General features: G+C 53.9%; 1 long non-coding RNA gene across 1 annotated transcript; it reads right to left on the reverse strand.

Moving 5' to 3' along the window:
* Window positions 1–673: 673 nt before the first annotated feature.
* On the reverse strand, window positions 674–18,078 carry LOC122419782. The gene is made up of 3 exons (XR_006262997.1): window positions 17,802–18,078; window positions 1,484–1,582; window positions 674–829 (listed from the first exon to the last, which is right to left on the reverse strand). It is a non-coding gene; the product is annotated as an uncharacterized LOC122419782 (long non-coding RNA).
* Between the last annotated feature and the right edge of the window lie 1,440 nt (window positions 18,079–19,518).

Consider the following 19,518-nt stretch of genomic DNA (forward strand, 5'->3'; position numbering starts at 1 on the left):
GTGGAGACTGTAATGGACTGAATGTGCCCTCCCCCCAGATTCACACGTGGACACCTCACCCCCTAGGTGATGGCATTTGAAGGCCGCGCTTTGGGAGGTGACGAGGTCCTGAGAGAGGAATTAGCGCCCTAATGAAGGAGACCCCCGAACGCTCCCACCAGTGAGGACAGAGTGAGAAGACCCCGATGCTGTCTATGAACCGGAAAGCCGGTCCTCACTAAACACTGAATGTGCTGGTGCTTTGCGCTAGACTTGCAGCTGCCAGAACCACGAGGAATAAAGTTCTTATCACAGACCCCCCAGTGTGCGGGCAGCCCAAATGCACAGAGGTGAGCACACCCATGACCCCTGTCAGATGAATTTGCAGTCTTAGAAGGAGAGCTCTTAGCTGCACAGGGGGAGCTCTGACGGCGGGGCGTCTGCTGACGGACGGCCCCGCCGACCAGCACTCTGTGGGGGACTCAGACATAACTCCGAGCATGTCGGAGGCGCCTCTCAGCAACAACATGGTACCAGACCAGGCGGAACCCTGGCTTCCCCCGGAGCCCGCCTTGGGAATGCATCTTGATTAGGGAAGCTTGGAGCTGGAAGGCGGGGAGATATTTTTACATTAGAAGTGTTTGCTGAGAGTGACTCTGCAGATGGGTAATTTAGCTGGTAATCATGCCGGCGCTGTTGTTTATTCATCATTAAAAGCCGCACCTCGTGGCTGGTTAGAGTAGCGAGGGAGAGACACACTCAATTAAGCTGGGTGAGCAGCGAGCACAGAGCCGGCGGAGACCAGGTATGTCGCGAGAAGTCTCCACGCGGGCGAGTCAATCAGGGCGCCCTAATTGGAAAGTAGTCATAAAAAGTAATTGAGTTTAATACATAATTTAGATCATTACCCGTTAAGTTAATGCCTCCTGCTTAGGTGTGGGGAGAAAATTATTTATCTGGTAGACGGGAGGATTTCATTTGTTTTTATAATAGAATGTTCACCAATTGACTTTAATAAGAGCAGTTTGTTCAATCAGATTCTGAATTGGCGCGGAGGCTGGAAGTTCATATGTTAATTTCGACGCGCTATGCCTGGCGCTTCCTCCCCTGAGCGCCTGGTGTGTTCCAGGGGGCTCCTCTGCCTTCCCAGCCCAGGTCCACTCCACGGAAACTCAGTCCGTGTCTCTGGTGTCTGAGTGGGAGGCTGATAGACTCCTAAGTTCGTCCTCCTCATTTTTAGATTTAGAAGAAGAGAGATTAAAGAGACTGCTGCTTCACTGGTGGGCCTTTTTCCTCTCAAAAGTGGTCCTCTGGCTGCAAATAAGCGCTTCTGCTAAATCCCAAGGAGGAGCTTAATAATCACCCCTCACTGGGGTCTCCCTGTCTGCAATTCATTGACTCATCTGTCTTTCTCAGCAATTGTGTGAAGTCGGGCTCCCCCACTAGCCCCACGGGAGCAGGCAGAGCTGCCCGGGACAAGGGCTGGCTGTGAATGGGGACTTACCCTACAGCCCTGGGTGGGGAGGGAGCTTGGATCCCAGCTCCTGGGTGTGCGGCCTCAGGCTGGTTGGGTCATCACCACTCTGGGCCTCAGTCTTCAGACCTGCAAAATGGGGATAAGAAGGTGAGGTGTTGTGAGGATGGAGGAGGCCACGCCACTGACCGTCGGTCCTGCCCCACCCGCAGCTGTGCACGAGGCAAGCAGGCACTTGAGTGACAGGCAGGAGACCCTCCCCTTACCCCCTGCAGCCCACGGGAAGGTGGGGTCCCTTCCTCTCTCTGCCTCCGTGTCCCGTCTCCAAAGCAGATGGTGACAACCCCTTCCCAGGGGCTGCGGCTGCTGTTGGCCCCCCTCTCCGCCCCCATCATCACGAGTCTTGCTGACCAGGCCACGGGGCCTTCCTGGGGCTCACCAAGGAGCAGCTGGCCTGGGGACCTCAAGCCCCCATCACGGGAGGCTGGGCCGGGTCGCCAACCCCACACAGCTCCCTTGACAGTCTTGAGGACAGGAGGCCCAGGGTGCACAGCCTCCACCCCCATGGGCCTCCAGCCTCTCCGGCCCCTCCCTCTGTGTTTCCCTCTGGGTAGGAATATTGGAGTGGGTAGCCATTCCCTTCTCCAGGGGGTCTTCCCCACCCAGGGATTGAACCCGGGTCTCCTGCATTGCAGGCGGATTCTTTACCAGCTGAGCCACCAGGAAAGCCCACATTTCCCCAGCAGCACTTAGCAAAGGTGAGCCCCTTCTCCAGCCCGCGGCACTGCCCACTTCCTGTGGGGACGGCCTCTGGAAAGGAGACACCACTGAGACCTGGGTGGGGGGTCTCCACTCTGAGACACAGACGGCCCCACACAGCCCCCGACGGAGCAGGCAGCTCGGGAGCCACCCTGAGACCCACTGGAGGCGGAAGCCGGGGGTCCCGGGGAGTTACACCCACAGAATGCTGGAATCAACACGTTTAGCTGTGAAGCCCTGGGGTTATGTTACATCACAAAAGATAACACTGGAGTAGAAGAGAGTTTTTTAAGTCTGGGGCTTTTAAAAAACAGGCCTGGGTCGTCCCTGATGGTCCAAGGTTAAGCCTCCGAGCTTCCAGTGAAGGCAGTCCATGTTTGATCCCTGGTGAGGGAACTAAGATCCCACATGCCACATGGCTCAAAGGAAAAAAACAGGCCTGAGCCCTGGAGACACCTGAGATGCAGTGAGGGGGAGGGGAGGGAAGAGGAGAAAGGGGAGGGCACCTTCTGCAAGCTCCCCCCCGACTCCCAGTCTCCTGGCATGGCCAGGCTCGACTCTGGACTCGGAGGCTCGGGGTCCATCCAGAGGAGCCCCCACCTCACCCCAGGCTGGAACAGCAGGAAGGCCTGAGGGGCCCCAGCACAGGGTCCATGGGGGGAGGGCGGGTGACTCCAGTGTGTCCTCCCACCCCCCACCATCCGTCCAGGTGGCCTGAAGGTCCTGGAGGCAAACGTCCCTCGCCGGGCCCTGTCTGACTCTGAGTCCTGCTTGGTGCCAAGCCCGGGGCAGCTGAGCCACCCAGACGGTCACTCGGCGGCTCAGAGACAGGGTGGGCAGGTCCCCAGTCTCGGAGTGCTGGGACCTCGGGGCCTTCCCGGCTGGACATGGCGCCACGGACGACAGCAAGAGAGGGAGGGAGACCCACCTGACCGCGGGCGGCCCGCGCCCGGCCCTCCACCAGCGCCAGCCCCAGAACGTCTCCACCCACACTGCCAGACACGACAGCCACCGGCCGCGTGGGCCACGGCGCCCTGGGCGCAAGGCTCCCCGGGACTAGCTCACCACCTTTCAAGTCAGCAAGCCTGTGGGCTGGTGGCCCCGTAACTGGCGTCATACAAGGTCATAGCTGGTGTTCGCCCGGCGGACCGAGGCGGCGCGGCCCCCCGCCCCCGAGAGGGCCATGGCCACCGCTCCGGAACAAAAGGAAGAGCTTGTTTACAAATTGTCCGCTGAAATTTAAGTTGCCAACATTGGCATCAGGCCTCGCCTGCCAGGCCACCCGGATTGGAGGGTAATTTATGAAGATTGCTTTACCTGCGGCCGCGCTGGTCTGTGCCGGCAAGTAATTCACACCAGGCTCATTTCGGATGCAGTCAGAGACCCCCGTATTTCACCATGACAATGTAATCACAGAGCCACATTAAAAAGTCATTATTGTTTAGAATCCAGCTTGGTTTGAAAAACACTTACTATAAAATTCAACAGCCTTTGTAAATTACCGAAAGGTTTACTCAAGAATGCTAGGTGCCGTGATTTAGACGGGGAACTTACCACGTTATTGATTCTGTGGGATTTTGTTGGTTCCTGCATTTACGGGGGATGATTAGTGAGTAATCCGAGTAATAAACCCCTCCCTGTTGGTTCGTAAATAATGAAGAATTGAACTTGTGTCCTCAAATTTCCCAGGCAACCTGCTCCTGCCCTGAAGAGTCTGAGATTCCACTTTGGGTGGTTTTGCGGGGAGTCTGGGAATCCATCGTCTGGAGGGCAGAGGATGGTGAGACTTTGCTTTCTGGCCCCTGGGAAGGGCTGGATGCAGGGTCCCCAGAGAGCGGCCACTGAGCCAGGACTCTGCCAGGTGGGGTTTGCGTCTTCATGAGCGAGAAGTTCCTCATGGGCCACTGCAGAGGCTGGGCTCGGGGACTCCGTCCTGGGGAATCCTGAGAGCTGGGAGCAGCCACGGGCTAGGTTGAAACATGACGACCACGTGGGGCCTGGAGAGGCTGGGGACCCCAGAGCTGGGCCGTCAGCACAACCTCCGCCCCAGCAGACAAGGACGGGAGAACCCAGCTGCCCTGACCCCGGCCCAGGACTTGCCCTCAGCAGCCCGGGTCACCTGGAACTAGTGGACAATTTCTAGAACATCCTCCACATCAGCCCCGCCTTAGGGTCTCACAGCACACACAGCGCTTTGAAGACCCTACCTTGCGGAAGGGGCTTCCCTGAGTTCCGTTGTGTTTCCGGCCGGCTCTGCCACGCCTGTGACCCGCAGCACACCTGCCCACACTCGCGGGGCTGCCTGGGGAGCGGTCTGAGCCTGCATCACGCTCGGCCGGGGCCGTGCATGTGGTTACGGGGCACGTGGCCTCCACACGCGCACAGCTGCTCCCCAGGCACCTCGGGCTGGGACCCACCGGGCCCCACGGCACGTCTTCCCCACAGACCCCAGCTTCGGACTGGGGCACAGGAGCTGCTAAGCAAGGTAGACGCTGACCTTGGAAATGAACTGGGCTGAACCGACACTGACCTCGACTGAACCGAAAGTGGACGGGGAAGGAGCAGAAGCCACGTGCCAACTGAGCCAAATGGAGCCCAGTCGGGAGTGGGTCAAAACTGAACTGCACTGGACCGTTCACGCTGGGTGGGCGGTGGAGACTGGCCGGCCCCCGCCCACCGAGTCGGAGGAGAGGACATAAGCCAGGGAGGCGTTAACTCTGCCTGGCCCTGGCCCTGGGGAGAGCGCAGGTCAGTACTGCTGCTGCTGCTGCTAAGTCACTTCAGTCGTGTCCGACTCTGTGCGACCCCATAGACGGCAGCCCACCAGGCTCCCCCGTCCCTGGGATTCTCCAGGCAAGAACACTGGAGTGGGTTGCCATTTCCTTCTCCATGCATGAAAGTGAAAAGTGAAAGTGAAGTCGCTCAGTTGTGTCTGACTCTTAGCGACCCCATGGACTGCCCAGCCTACCAGGCTCCTCCATCCATGGGATTTTCCAGGCAAGAGTACTGGAGTGGGCTGCCATTGCCTTCTCCAAGTATTGCTACTGGGAACGGAAAATTAAAGAAAACACGTGCCGCTGGGTGTTCCTAACACACCTGATGCGGTCCACGGAGGACGTCTCCGGGAAAGCAAAGACCCAGACCCCGGAGGCCCCAGCTCGTGCACACCAGGCCCCTGAGATGCGCCTGTACCCGGAGCCTCTGCCGGGCTCGGGACGGGGGCACGCGCTGCGTGCTAAGAGCGGCCCACCGGGAGGGAAGGCTCTGAGGCCCGGGCCCAGCTCCCCGCAGGTGTTCAATTGTCATCTGTTGAAGATGTGCGTCCTTGAGATGCTCTCAGCCGCCTCCTCCACGCGCATATCTGGGATGGTTCTTTCCCTCTTTCATTTCCACCCTGAGCTCTTTCCATTTCCACTCTCTTACTTTTCATCCTATTAACCTATTCTGCCATCTTAGCAGCTTTTGTTTTCTCCTATTTCTTCTTAGTCCCTGCCCTCCCCCGCACCCCACCCCAACTCCCCGGGGATCTCTGGTCTTTGTCCCAGTGTTTTGTTACGGGATAGTTCAACGTTCTGAGCAAATTACACAGGATGATTCGTACTCACCACCCAGACCTACCAGACGTTAGCGTTCTGCTCTATTTGCCTCAGGTGATGTTTTCCAAAGTGCTATGTTAAAATGGAGGAAGCCCCGGGCAGCACCCACCCATCTGATCTGCCTCACTTCTTGGTAGCCTCACTGGTCACGGCTCGATATCTTTACTACAATATAGCGTGTTGTTTTGTAAACATACGTGCATTTTAAGGCTTTGCATGGGTGATATCAGGCCCTGTGTGTAACTGTGCATCTTTTCTGCTTATTTCTCTGTGCTGGGTCTTAGTTGCTGTGTGTGGACTTTGTCTAGCTGCGGTGAGTAGGAGTTACTCTGTGGTTGCAGCTCTCGGGCTCCAGGCGCCCGGGCTTCAGCTACTTGCAGCTCCCAGGCCCGAGGGCACAGCAGTTGTGGCGCCTGGGCTCAGTTGCCCCACAGCGTGGGGGATCTTCCCAGACCAGGGATGGAGCCCGCATTCCCTGCATTGGCAGGTGGACCGCCAGGGAAGGCCCTTTGTCTCCTTCTTCACGCCACATCATGGGTCCATGTTGGCCCGCGTCCATGCACCCTCCATCTTAAGGACCGATCTGTCCCTGCCTGACACCTTCCACTGTTCTCATGGGTTGTTCTAGAGGGGCCACCTATTTCCGGCTCTTGTGCAAAATGCAACAGTGTCCCCAGAAGGAGAGATGGACGTGCTGGGAGAAGGATCAGCCAGGCTGGGGAGTGGACAGATTTCTCTTCAAAGGGTGGAGTCAGTGCACCCTCCCTAGCTCTGTCCCGCAGCTCACTCATCCGTGGCTAGCCCCGTTACCACTAGATCCTTAACCATTGTTAACCAGATGATTGTAAAACCACTGCTTTAATTTCATCTCCCAGTTTCCTGGGGAGAGGACATTGGCCATTCAGTCACCTTTCTTGTTAATCATGTGGTCACATCTTTGCCCTGTTCTAACTGATTCTTTTTTTCTGGCTTTTTCATTGTATGTTTCATTATTGAAGTATAATTGTTTTACAATGTTGTTAGTTTCTGCTCTACAACAAAGTCAATCAGCTTTTTGTACACATATATCCCCTCCCTCTTGAGCCTTCCCTCCTCTTCCCCCAGTTCTTTTCTCTTGTTGTCTCATTGATTACCCTGAGATCTTTATATATGCTGGATAATCATTGGTCGGCTATGTTTATAGAAAATAATTCCTCTTGGTCTGCCGCTTATTTTTTTTTTAACTTCTAACTTTGTTCATGGTGCTTTTTGTTGTACAGACGATACTAATTATCAGAAAGTCGAACTGATCAGCTTCAGTTTTATGGTTTGTGTTTGCAGGTCTTGCTTAAGAAATTTTTCTGTACCTGACATCATAAAGCCATTCTCCGATAGTTTTTTTCTAATTGTTCTAAAATTCAACATTTCAGATGTAAGAATTTAACCCACATGAAGTTTATTCTCTGTACAGAATTAGCTCATGACCCGAATTATTTTGCTTTCCTGTTGGTGACAGGTGACAGCCTGATCTGTAGCTGCCTCTGAGGCACCCCACTTTCAGGAGTGCGTGCAGGTCTGGCTGGGGCCCTGCTCTCTTCCAATGACTTGTCTGTTCATGCAGTCTATCACAGCCCTGGCCGAAGCCTTGATATTCGGTGGGACAAACCCTTCAATGTTCCATGCAGAGCAGAAGCTCACCTGAGCAGGTGCCGTGAGGGATGCTGTTAGGATTTCAAATGAAATTACGTTCACTTCACAGATTATTTTAAGAGAGAACCGAACACTTAAAGCTGAGTTTCTCTGCTCCTGCTAGGCCTCTCCCACAGTTAACTCCCCCTCTCCATCATCCAGTAAAAGGGTGCTGTCTCCTCCCTGGGGGTGGGGCACGTCTCTCTTGACTGCTGAGCAGTAGTTCTACTGCTATTGCAGGCGGCGTGGTTTTTCTTTGCACTTTCCAGTTAGTGATGGCTGTTGCATAGAAATGCCTTGGATTTTTACACCTCCTTATATCAAACCTGATTAATTCTATCTGCAAAATTTCCTTGAAAATTTGTTTATGCAGAAAGGTACGTTGTCTACCTAAGTGCTGACTCGTGTCTCCTTTCCAGTCCTCATCCCCGCTTCTCCTCCTGTCTTGTATTGCTGGTCGGACCATCGGTGCCATGGAGAGTAACAGCCACGAGACACGTCAGCTCTCCAAGTCCCGACCTCCGTGGGCTGCGTCGGAAGTTAACGGAAGCCGGCGCTCTGCTGTGTGGCGGCAGTTGCCCTTCACCTGTTAAGGTCACCTTCCTATCTCTAATCATCTGAGCGTTTCCACCGAGAAGGGGGTGGGCTTAAACCCAGTCTGCATCCTCTGAGATGATCGTGAGCTTGCCTCCTACCATCTACTGATGAGGTGAATTACACGAGATCTCCTGGCACTATTTTACGCTTACGTTCCTGGGACAAAATATACTCGGTCACAGCGATCCCCACCCTCCTCCCTCCTGGTATGTGACAGGTCGGGACGGCCGTGCGCCCGCCCTCTGGGGCCCACTGGCAGCCCCCCAAAACCCTGTGACTCTGGTTATCCCTGCCCTGCCTGCACTCAAGAAGCTCTTTGGACAAACTCTCGGAGGAGAAGGGAGCCCTTATCCAAGGATTTATCACTGAAGATGCTCCTATACTGAAAAAATAGTGCCTGCTCCAGTGAGGAGGCAGACTCATTCTGTCTGGAGAAAACGGTTGGCAGAAATACGTCCGTCCCACCAGAGGAGCAGCCCTGTTACTGCTGGGCTCGGAGCCCAGGAGCCCCAGGCCCTCTGGGTTCTCCGACTGCCCTCCTTCCGCCTGCCCCAGGGCCTCAGAGCGCCCCTTCCTTGGCGCTGCCAGTGTCCACCCCGCAGCCCCTGATGGGCTCACGTTCCCCAGACAACAGGACACAAAGGGCGTAGCATAGCAACAGGGTGGGGTGTGGCCAGACTTCTGGAACCTCCCCCCGTGGAGCGCTTTCTCCTGCTCAGTGCCTCCCCGCAAAAGGAGAGGAGAGGTCCAGGGTGGAGGACGTGAGCTGAACTCACCCAGCAACTGGGCTGCCTGGCTGCACAGTGCAGAGGCGGTCGGAGGCATCCACGGACCCACGGCTCATGAGACAGACGTGGGAGTGTGAGCATGAGGCCGTGCAGGGACGTCTCACTGGCTCATGGGCCAAGGGTGAGCTGATGAAGGGAGGGAGGAAGCAGCCAGGAACCCCGACCGTGCTGTGGTTAATAGGCGGTGCCCTGAGCCACCACGCACCTCTTCCCGACGCCATGGACTCGCCGTCGAGGGTTCGGACCATATTCTGGGATGCGGCTCCAAGTGCCCCTAGATTCCTTCTTGAGCCGTTCCCATTGCTTTGCCGCAACGGTCCCTGACAGCTCACTGCAGTGGGAGAGAAACGCCGTCCCCTTATGTCACTTTGTTGCAGAATTTGTGACTTGAAAACCAGTAACTGATGTTTAGAACACATCATCCTTGGTGGAATCGGAGACATGCCTTCCCTTGGACAGTTGCAGAGAAGAAGTGGCTTTGGCCTTGGTCCTCAGGGGGATGACCTGACCTCTTTATCTCTTTCAGGGGCATAGAGTTGGGGTGTCCAACATGATTTTCCAGGTTAAACAGTGGGAAGAAGATTCTGGAGGCATAGGTTGGTCTGCTCCCCTCTCAGATCGATCTGCCCACCTCCCCTGAAATGGGTGCCAGCTCCCAGGCAGCCCTGGGATGGCAGGAGAGACAGAAAGTGGAATCGGCAGCTTAGGAGACCCACAGGGCTGGTCACAGGCCTCTTTCTACATCATCAGCCTCAACAGAGTCCACCACCTGCAGAACCGCTATGTGCAGGGAACACAGTTATCGCTGTTGAGCCCCAGGGAGCCAAGAAAGAAAATACCCCAAAACAAGGAGGGTAGGGAAGGGCAGCCACCAGAGATGAAAGACCAGGCAGAACCAAGAATACATGTTGCTGATGGAGGAGACGGGGGAAGCAGAGCAAATGAGGACAGTGAAGACACAGAAGTAGCTTCAAGGACGGTGCAGGCTTGTCGCTGGAGTTCACAGCAGCCTTTCAGGAGACAGGCTGAAGGATAGCATGGTCGTCGTTCAGACCCAAGTCAGTGGCCTGGAAGACGGGGCATAAAAATTATGAGCAGAGGTCGGGCAGAGTGTGGACTCTGGAGCGCAAGCATGCAACTCTTGGAATCAAACTCCATCTCGTTTTATTGGCATAAGCGGCCCCAGCAGGACACTTACGGGGACCTGACTGCCCGGGGTCAGTAGCAAGTTTAGGCTCACCCTGGCTCCAGCCGGAGGACGGCGGAGGCTCTGGGAGGTTTGTGTGAGGATAACCGGCTCTGAGGAGGCTCTGGCCGGGTACAGCGATGGCAGCCTTCGGAGTGACGCCGCCAAGCAGCTGTGTACCCACCCGGGTGTGGCAGGCAGAGAGCGCAGCCCGCGGGTCATCGGCACTGCGCCCCCTCGAGGGGGTCACACTGTGCAGCCTTTGGGGGCTGAAGGCTGAAGCACATGCGTACCTGCCCCCGCCCATGCCCGTCCTTCCGTCGGTGCCAGATGCCGGGGGCTGCGGGCACTGGTGGACGAGGGAGCCGCGGCCCCCCGCCGGCCAGCCATGCCGCCTCCCGACCCCTGTAGGAGGCAGTAGCTGCCTCACCTGGGCTTTCTGCCTTCCTGGCGGACCAGCAGTGTCTGCAGTGGACCCTCCCTTGTCACGTCCAGTTTCGTGAAGGGCCGCGGGCAGTGCCGCGAGCCAAGAGGTGAGACCCCCGGTGAGACCAGGAAAGCTGGGTGAGGACTCCCGGACAGGACGGATGAGGGTGCCGGATCCAAGCTCCTGACGGGGGCTGTGGGCCCTGTGAGTCGCTGGCATGACTGAGTTGCTGGCGAGAACAGGAAACAGTCCCCGCCCTCCTTCTTGAGGCAAACCTAGGGTGATTCTTCATTGATCAAGTGTCCCAGGCCCTCCTCCCAGGAACAGCATAGGATACCAGCTGCTCCAGTTATCAGAGGACCCTGGAGTATAAAACTGCTTCAAGAATGGTCATCATGGTGCTATCTAAACAGTATGTTGAAAACCCTGTAAATGCTTATCAAGGACAATAAAAGTTCATTATAAAAATTAATTAAATACTACACTTTAATTAACTAATCCAGTTAAAGAACACTAGCATGGTAAAAGAATCAAATTGCTAAGCAGAAATGAGATTCATGATATTTAACAGTTTGTATTACCATAGCTATATTATTAAAAATGAAAACAAACTAAAACTATATGCGTAAATAAGGTCCAGAAAGTCATACACCCAAATGCTGATATTATTTAATAGTAAGATCAAACTAATAAATATGTGATTGTTTTTCTCATCATTAAAAAAAAAATGAAGAAAGAGCAAACGTATAGGGAGAAAGAACTTATGATAAAACATATAAAGAACTTTGAAAATAAATTTAGGAGCCCAAACATGAGAAAAGTTAGAGGTATCTTAAAGAATGACCATCGGGTGAAATTTGTCTGATGTTTTTCTCATGATTAGACTGGGCCTCTGGGTTTGGGAGGGAGAAGGCAATGGCACCCCACTCCAGTACTCTTGCCTGGAAAATCCCATGGACGGAGGAGCCTGGTAGGCTGCAGTCTATGGGATCGCTAAGAGTCGGACACGACTGAGCAACTTCACTTTCCCTTTCACTGTGTTTGGGAGAGGCAAAGAGCCATCCTCATCACGTCATACTTAGGGTACATGCTACCAACATGATTTATCACTACTAATGTTGACCGGACATGGAACAAGTGTCAGGTTCAACACTGGGAAAGGAGTTCGGCAAGGCTGTACATTGTCACCCTGCTTACTTCACTTCTGTGCAGGGTACATCATGCAAAATGCCAGGCTGGATGAAGCACAAGCTGGAATCAGTATTGCCAAGAGAAATGTCACAACCTCAGATACGCAGATGTTACTACTCTAATGGCAGAAAGCAAAGAGGAACCTGGCTCAGTCAGTAAAGAATCCACCTGCAATGCAGGAGACCCAGGTTTGATTCCTGGCTTGGGAAGATCCCCTGGAGGAGTAAATGGCAACCCACTCCAGTATTCTTGCCTGGGGATATCCCATAGACAGAGGGGCCTGGCAGGCAACAGTCCATGGGGTCGCAAAGAGTCAGACATGACTGAACAACTGCATACACACAGCACACATAAACAGCCTGTTGATGAAGGTGAAGAGGAGAGTTGAAAAAATCGCTTAAAACTCAGCCTTCAAGGGACTTCCTTGCTGGTCCAGTGGCTAAGACTCTGAGCTCCCAGTGCAGGGGCCCTGAATTCAATCCCTGGTCAGGGAACTAGATCCCATGTGCTGCTTCTAAGAGTTTGCATGACGCAACTAAAGATCCCACAGGCAGCAACTAAGGCCTGACACAGCTAAATAAATAAATGCTTAAAAAAAAACAACCCTCAACATTCAAAAAACTAAGATCATGGCATCTGGGACCATCACTTCATGGCAAATAGATAGGGAAAAAGTAGAAACAGTGACAGACTTTATTTTCTTGGGCTCCAAAATCACTGTGGATGGTGACTGTAGCCATGATATTAAAAGACGCTTGGTCCTTGGAAGAAAAGCTATGAAAAGCCTAGACAGCATATTAAAAAGCAGAGACATCACTTTACTAACAAAGGTGTGTACAATCAAAGCTATGGTTTTTCCAGTAGTCAGGTATGGATGTGAGAGTTGGACCACAAAGAAGGCTAAGTACCAAAGAATCAATGCTTTTGAATTGTGGTGCTGGAGAAGACTCTTGAGAGTCCTTTGGACTGCAAGGAGATCAAATCAGTCAATCCTAAAGGGAATCAACTCTGAATATTCTTTGGAAGGACTGATGCTGAAGCAGAAGCTCTAATAATTTGGCCACCTGATTCGAAGAGCTGACTTATTGGAAAAGACCCTAATGCTGGAAAAGGTTGAGGGCAGAAGGAGAAGGGGATGACAGAAGATGAGACGGTTAGATAGCATCACTGACTCAATGGACATGAATCTGAGCAAACTCCAGGAGTGAAGGACAGGGAAGCCTGGCGTGCTGCAGTCCATGGGGTCCCAGACAGTTAGACAGAACTTAGCAACTGACATAAAAACAGACACATAGATCAATGGAACAAAATAGAGAGCCCAGAAATAAACCCACCTGCAATGCGGGAGACCTGGGTTCGATCCCTGGCTTGGGAAGATCCCCTGGAGAAGAGAATGGCCTCCCTGTCCAGTATTCTGGCCTGGAGAATTCCATGAACAGAGGAAACTGGCAGGGTACCGTCGCAAAGAGTCAGACACAATTGAGTGATTTGCACTATAAGAGTAATTAATCTACAACAAGGAAGGCAAGAAAATACAATAGAGAAAAGGCAGTATCTTCAATAAATTGTGTTGGGAAAAACTGGACCGCTACATGCAAAAGAATCAAGCTGGACTACTCTCTCACTCCATACACAAAAATAAACTCAAAATGGATTAAAGGCGAATCCAAGTCCTAAATGCACACAGCACAGTCAGGAAATGCCTTGGCTTGACCAAGAAGTTAATGTAGGTCAAGGGCTTTGTTTCAGAGTAAAAGGAAGCAGCATTTCATAAATGGAACCAGAACAGCTCGCTACCTCCTCGAAGATCATGCATGCATAGCCACTCTCACCTCTTAATCGAGAGAAAATTCTAAGCAGATTAAGGACTCAAATGTGAAATAAAGTGAAATGAAATAAGAGCACTGCAGGAAAATCTGGGAGACTGTGCGCAATGTCGGAGTAAGGAGTCCTTACTAAACAAGACTGAAACCTCCGAAGTCCTTATGTTATAAATATGCAGGGCTGTATAATAGCATAAAGCACATCTACGGATCGACGCCTAAAACAAAGTCAACAGACAAACGATGAGTTTGGAAGAATAAAAATTTCTCTACAATGAGAATGACAATCTGAAGCTACTATCTATGAGATGTGGAGTGCTTACAGACTGATAAGAGGAAAACAAACAATCCAATGAAAAAAAAAATGGGCCAAGAGTGTGAATTCACTAAAGAGTAAATTCGAATGGGAAACGGCATATAAAAAGTGCTCAAAATCACTAATAGTCAGGGAAATGTAATTTAAAGTATCAGTGAGCAATCACTTAAAACTCTCAGAACCGGAGCTACCCGTTTGCTAAGTGGAGAGCAGGTCCTCTGGGGCCGCGGGAGGGAGCAGGGCATGACAGCGTGTGTGGAAAGTCCTCTAGTGACGTTGTTCGGGGAAGCACCAACGGGAACTGCCTGCCCTGGCCAGCAGGAGAGGAGCCCCTCGCATGAGCGGCTTAGATCAGGAGGTCCTGGGGAGGACCTCGGAACTAGCCAGCCACCACCAATGGAAGAAGTCGGGAAAGGTCAAAAGGAGAGAGGAGACGCCAGTCCACATGTCCTGCCTTACCTCCCAGAATCTTCCTCGCTGGAATCCGTCTTGGCCGAGGGACACACTCCCCACCAGGAAGGACCCTGAGTCAGAATGATTGGCCAGAGACAACCTGGAGACTAATCCCATCACCATAAAACCCGGGCCTGTGACCCATATGGCCGAGAAGTCCTGCTGGGTCCCCTTCCCCTCCTGCTCTCCACCCGGGCGCCCCTTCCCAATCAGGTCTCTTGCTTTGCCAGCACGTGTGTCTCCTTGGACACTTCATTTCTGAGTGTTAGACAAGAGCCCACGCTCAGGCCCTGGAAGCAGTCCCCATATCTGCAACAGATCAGCCCAAGGAACCACGTGTTCCCTTTTACCCCAAGTCCCGGTCAGGACTCATTTGCTCGAGTGACCATCACAAAGTGTCACAGACGTTTGGACAGCCGATGTTTAGTGTCTCCCTTCCTGGAGACTGGAAGTCCAATGTGTGTGTCGGCAGGGCTGGTTGCCCCAAGGCCTCTCTGCTTGGCTTGCAGACGGCCGTCTCCTCCGAGGTCCTCACGTGCACGTCCCCCTGCGCGTGTCTGAGTCCCAAGCCCCTCTTAGAGACCCCAGCTGGGTTGCATTAGGGCCACCCTAATGTCTATTTCCTGTTGCTGTTCAGTCACTCAGTCGTGTCTAACTCTCTGCGACCCCATGGACTGCAGCACGCCAGGCTTCCTTGCCCTTCAGCATCTCCTGGAGCTTGCTCAAATTCACATCCATCGAGTCGGTGATGCCCTCCATCGAGTCAGTGATGCCCTCTAACCATCTGATCCTCTGTCACCCCATTCTCCTCCTGCCTTCAGTCTTGCCCAGCATCAGGGTCTTTTCCAATGAGTTGGCTCTTCACATCAGGTGGCAAAGTATTGAAGCTTCAGCTTCCACATCAGTCATTTTGGTGAATATTCAGGGTTGATCTCCTTTAGGATTGTCTAGTTTGATCTCCTTGCAGTCCAAGGGATCCTCAAGAGTCTTCTCTAGCACCACAGTTCAAAAACATCAGTTCTTCAGCACTCAGCTTTCTTTATAGTCCAACTCTCACATCCGTACGTGACTACTGGAAAAACCATAGCTTTGAGTCTACAGACCTTTAAATACAAAGGTGATCAACCTTTGTCTGTTTAAAGACCCCGTCTCCAGATGAAGTCTGGTTCTCCTGGGGATTAGGACTCTAGCATATGAATTTGGGGTACAAGATTCAGCCCAAAACACAGCCCCTGGGCTGGCTTCCACAGAACTGAAAATACTTGTGTATTAAGATAGAAGAGCAAAGATGCTTCCACTCATGACATTGTCCGCAGAGGCAGCAAGAGAAACTCTGAAGCTGAAAACAAGGGGAGCCCGCGGAGAGGCAGTCTCACAAATGAATACGGCGGGGTCTACTGGGACCTCCCTCACTGAGGAGACTGAGGGCCTGGCCAGGCCCCCGGAGGACGTTCCTTCCTTCCTTTTTTTTCTCAACATGATTGACACACAACATATGAAATTTAAAAATGTAGAACGGGTGATTTGATACACATGTATGTATTGCTGGGGCTTAGCAGATGGCTCTAGTGGTAAAGAACCTGCCTGCCAATGGAGGAGATGTAAGAGGCACAGGCTTGATCCCTAGTTTGGGAAGATCCCCTGGAGGAGGGCACGGCAACCCACTCCAGTATTCTCGCTTGGAGAATCCCATGGACAGAGGAGCCTGGTGAGAAACAGTTCATGGGGTCGCAAAGAGTTGGACATGACTGAAGTGACTTAGCACACAAATATGTATTGCAAAATCTTTACCACAATAAGATTAGTTAACACACCCGTCATCTCACGTAATTACCATTCTGAGGTTGTTGAGGAAAAAGTTAGGGTGTCCCTTTCATAGCTACAAGTTTATGTAAAGTACGGCATCACCAGGCTCCCTGGTGCTTCACTGGTGAAGAGCGTGCCTTGCAGTGTGGGGGACACAGCCCGTGTGCTGCCCCTGCTGAAGCCGGAACGCCTGGAGCCCGGCTCCGCAGGAGGAGGCACCGCAGCGAGAAGAGCCTGCTCGCAGGAACGAAGACCCAGCACGGCCAAAAGTTCAAAAACAAACTTCTAAAAAACACGTCGTTATTAGCTAGAGTCACCTTGCTGTACATTCTGTCCTCAGAACTCACCCATCTTTTAACTGAAAGCTTGAACCCGTAGGCCAGCATCTCCCCACGTCCCCCGCCGCCCCCCCCCAGCCTCCGGCGACCCCCAGCTGCTCTCTGTGTTTAGATCCCACACAGACGTGAGATCACACAGCATTTGTCTTTCTTGTCTGACTTCTCTCACTTAGCATGATATACCCTCAAGATTCATCCCTGTTGTTGCAAATGGCAAGATTTCCTCCTCCTGTGGTTGAGTAATATTCCATTGTCTGTACCCCGCACATCTTCTTTACCTGTCCATCAGTCAGCGGACACTTAGGTTGCTTTCATCATTGGCTGTTGTAAATGGTGCTGCTCTGAACATAAGGGTGTAGGTATCTTTCAAGATTGTGACTTTTTCTCCTTCAAACATACACTCGGAGGTGGGCTTGCTGGATGATCTGGTAACTCTGTTTTTAGTTTTCAGTGACCTCCATCCTGTTTTCCACAGTGGCTGCACCAACTTACATTCCCACTGACAGGACGCAGGCTTCCCTTTCCCCTACATCCCCCACCAACTCTTCTTCTGTCTTGTTTTTTGATAATAGACATTCTAACAGGTGTGGGGTGAAGTGATATCTCACTATGGTTTCATTTGCATTTCCCTGATGATGAGTGATGTTGAGAACATTTTCATGTACCTGTTGGCTGTTTGTAGGTCTTGAAAAAAATGTCTATTCACCTCCTCTGCCTGTTTCTTAATTGGACTGTTTGTGTTTTCTTGCTGTTGCGTCATAGGAGTTCCTTACATTTTGGATACGAACCTCTTATCAGACGCACGGTTTGCAGGCGCTTTCTCCCATCTGACTGACTGCCTGTCCCCTCTGTTGACTGTCTCTCTGGCAGCGCACAGCCTTTTTCTGACACGGATTCGCTTGTTTATTTTACTTGTTGCTGTGCTTTTGGGGTCTCATCCAGAGCACGTGGGAGCGGCAGGGCGGGAGGCTGGTGACCTCTCAGGGGTCACCAGGGGCCTCTGGGGGCCCACCTGGCAGGGTACACTCACCCCTAGTGGGGATCCTGGCTCCCCCCACAAACCTGCTGGTCTGAGCGGGCTGCGCTGGTGTGGGGAAATGTGCCCGGGGGCAGGAAGGAGGAGCTGGGAGTGGCCGAGCTGGGGTCCTAGCCCGCCCCTCCCCATGAGTCTCCCGGTCGAGTCCCACCCCTAGCCTGGGTGGGCCTGGCTCTGGAGCAGCCTTCCCTGGGCCGGGCCTGCTCCGTCTGTTGCCCAGACGGGAGACACCCCAGGGGAAGCTTCCGCAAGCTCCTGCACCCCCACCGCCAGCTCTCCGGCTGACAGAGCGCACTGGTTCCCCAAGCTCTGAAACAAACCACCCAGCAGCTTAAACACAAATATGTTAGACGAAGGATCTCACAGTTTCCTCCGGGTGGGAGCCCAGCCATGGGTCAGCTGCTCGTCTGCGCAGGAGCTCAGAGCCGCAGTCCAGGTCGGCCAGCCGCACCTCTTCCTGGAGGTCGGGCTGCCCTGCCAGCTCACTGGGCGAGGCTGGAGGGCTGCAGTCTTCATCTTCCTTCTGCCCTTTGTCTGGGGACTGCACCCCGCTCCCGGAGGCTCCGGCCAGCAGCCCACATGCCCGTTTCCCTTCTTCCCAGCTGTGTCTGCTTCCTCACCTTCCAGGAAGCCCCCTCTGAAGAGGTCACCCCCTCCCCTCACCCCAGGACAATCTCCCTGCGGACACAGGTGGCCACTCACGGCAGTGAGGTCTCCTCTCTCCCCGGGGCCCCCGGGATGTGCCCATCAGGCCATAGGGGCCCCCGAGAATCCTGCCAACCACAGAGGGGAAGGAGGGGTGCAGATGAAGGGAGAGACAGAGGGACAAAGGAAAGGGCAGTTAGGTGGCTCAGCCCTCAGCCCCTTCCAGCCTGAGAACCATCCTCCACAGCCGCGGAGGCCCCGCCAAGGGCCTTCCTGAAGCACCGTCCCCAGAGTGAAGGGCAGACCCTGCCCCTGGCAGAGCCCCCCTTGCGCCCCCGGAAGCCTGGGGCCCACACCCCCACACTGGACTCCAGCCCCTGCGAGAGGGGCTGTCGGCAGGTCCGCGGGCAAAGCCTCTGGCCAGCGGCTTGGTCCTGCTCACGCAAGTGCTGCTGCTGCTGCGGCTGCTAAGTCTTCAGTCGTGTCCGACTCTCTGCGACCCCGTAGATGGCAGCCCGCCAGGCTCCCCCGTCCCTGGGCTTCTCCAGGCAAGAACACTGCAGTGGGCTGCCATTTCCTTCAATGCATGAAAGTGAAAAGTGAAAGTGAAGTCGCTCAGTCATGTCCGACTCTTAGCGACCCCATGGACTGCAGCCTACCAGGCTCCTCCATCCACGTGATTTTCCAGGCAAGAGTACTGGAGTGGGCTGCCACTGCCTTCTCCACACACAAGTGTGACGCAGGCTTTACACACACACCACCCGCGTGCCTGCTGTGTCCCCACCCTCCCGCCCACAGCACTGCTTTCTGGGAATCGCCAGCTGCCAGCGGGAGTTCTTGCAGCCAGAGCCTCACACATCACATCCCTGTAGCCCCAGAACGTGAGTCCCATGCCTGCTCTCAACACCCTGGGGCCTGCAGGATTCCACCCCCGCCAGCCGCATTTCCATCTGGGCCAGCTGGCTGTCCACTGTGCCTGTGAGGCCCGGCCAGCGGCCATCTGACCTGCCAGCTCCTGGGAGCTGAGACCCTCATCGTCCTCTTCCAGCATGAAAGCGGGGAGGCAGGGAGGACACGTGAGTGAACCAGACCCAAGAACCACGGAGGGTGGAAGTGAGGACATACCTCCAGACAAGCATCTTGTTTTGTCTGGGGAGGGGGAAGGGGTCTTGCAATTCCTGGACGTCCTCACTCCCATCTGGAGTGCTTCCTCCTGGGTCAGAGGTCAGTTCTCAGGCCCCGGCACAGGGCTCACAGTGTGGGCTCCAGTTCTGGACTCCGGCTGTGTGACTGCAGGCAGGTTTCTCAACCTCTCTGTGCCCTGGCTCCCTCCTGAGTGATGCCCGTCTAGCGGGACTGCGGGGCCACGCCCGGGCACAGTAGGGGCACGTGCGGCAGTCTCAGCTATGAGTCAGGGGCTTTCGGCTTTGGGCACC

This window comes from Cervus canadensis, chromosome 17 (genome assembly GCF_019320065.1).
Source record: "Cervus canadensis isolate Bull #8, Minnesota chromosome 17, ASM1932006v1, whole genome shotgun sequence".
Taxonomy (NCBI): domain Eukaryota; kingdom Metazoa; phylum Chordata; class Mammalia; order Artiodactyla; family Cervidae; genus Cervus; species Cervus canadensis.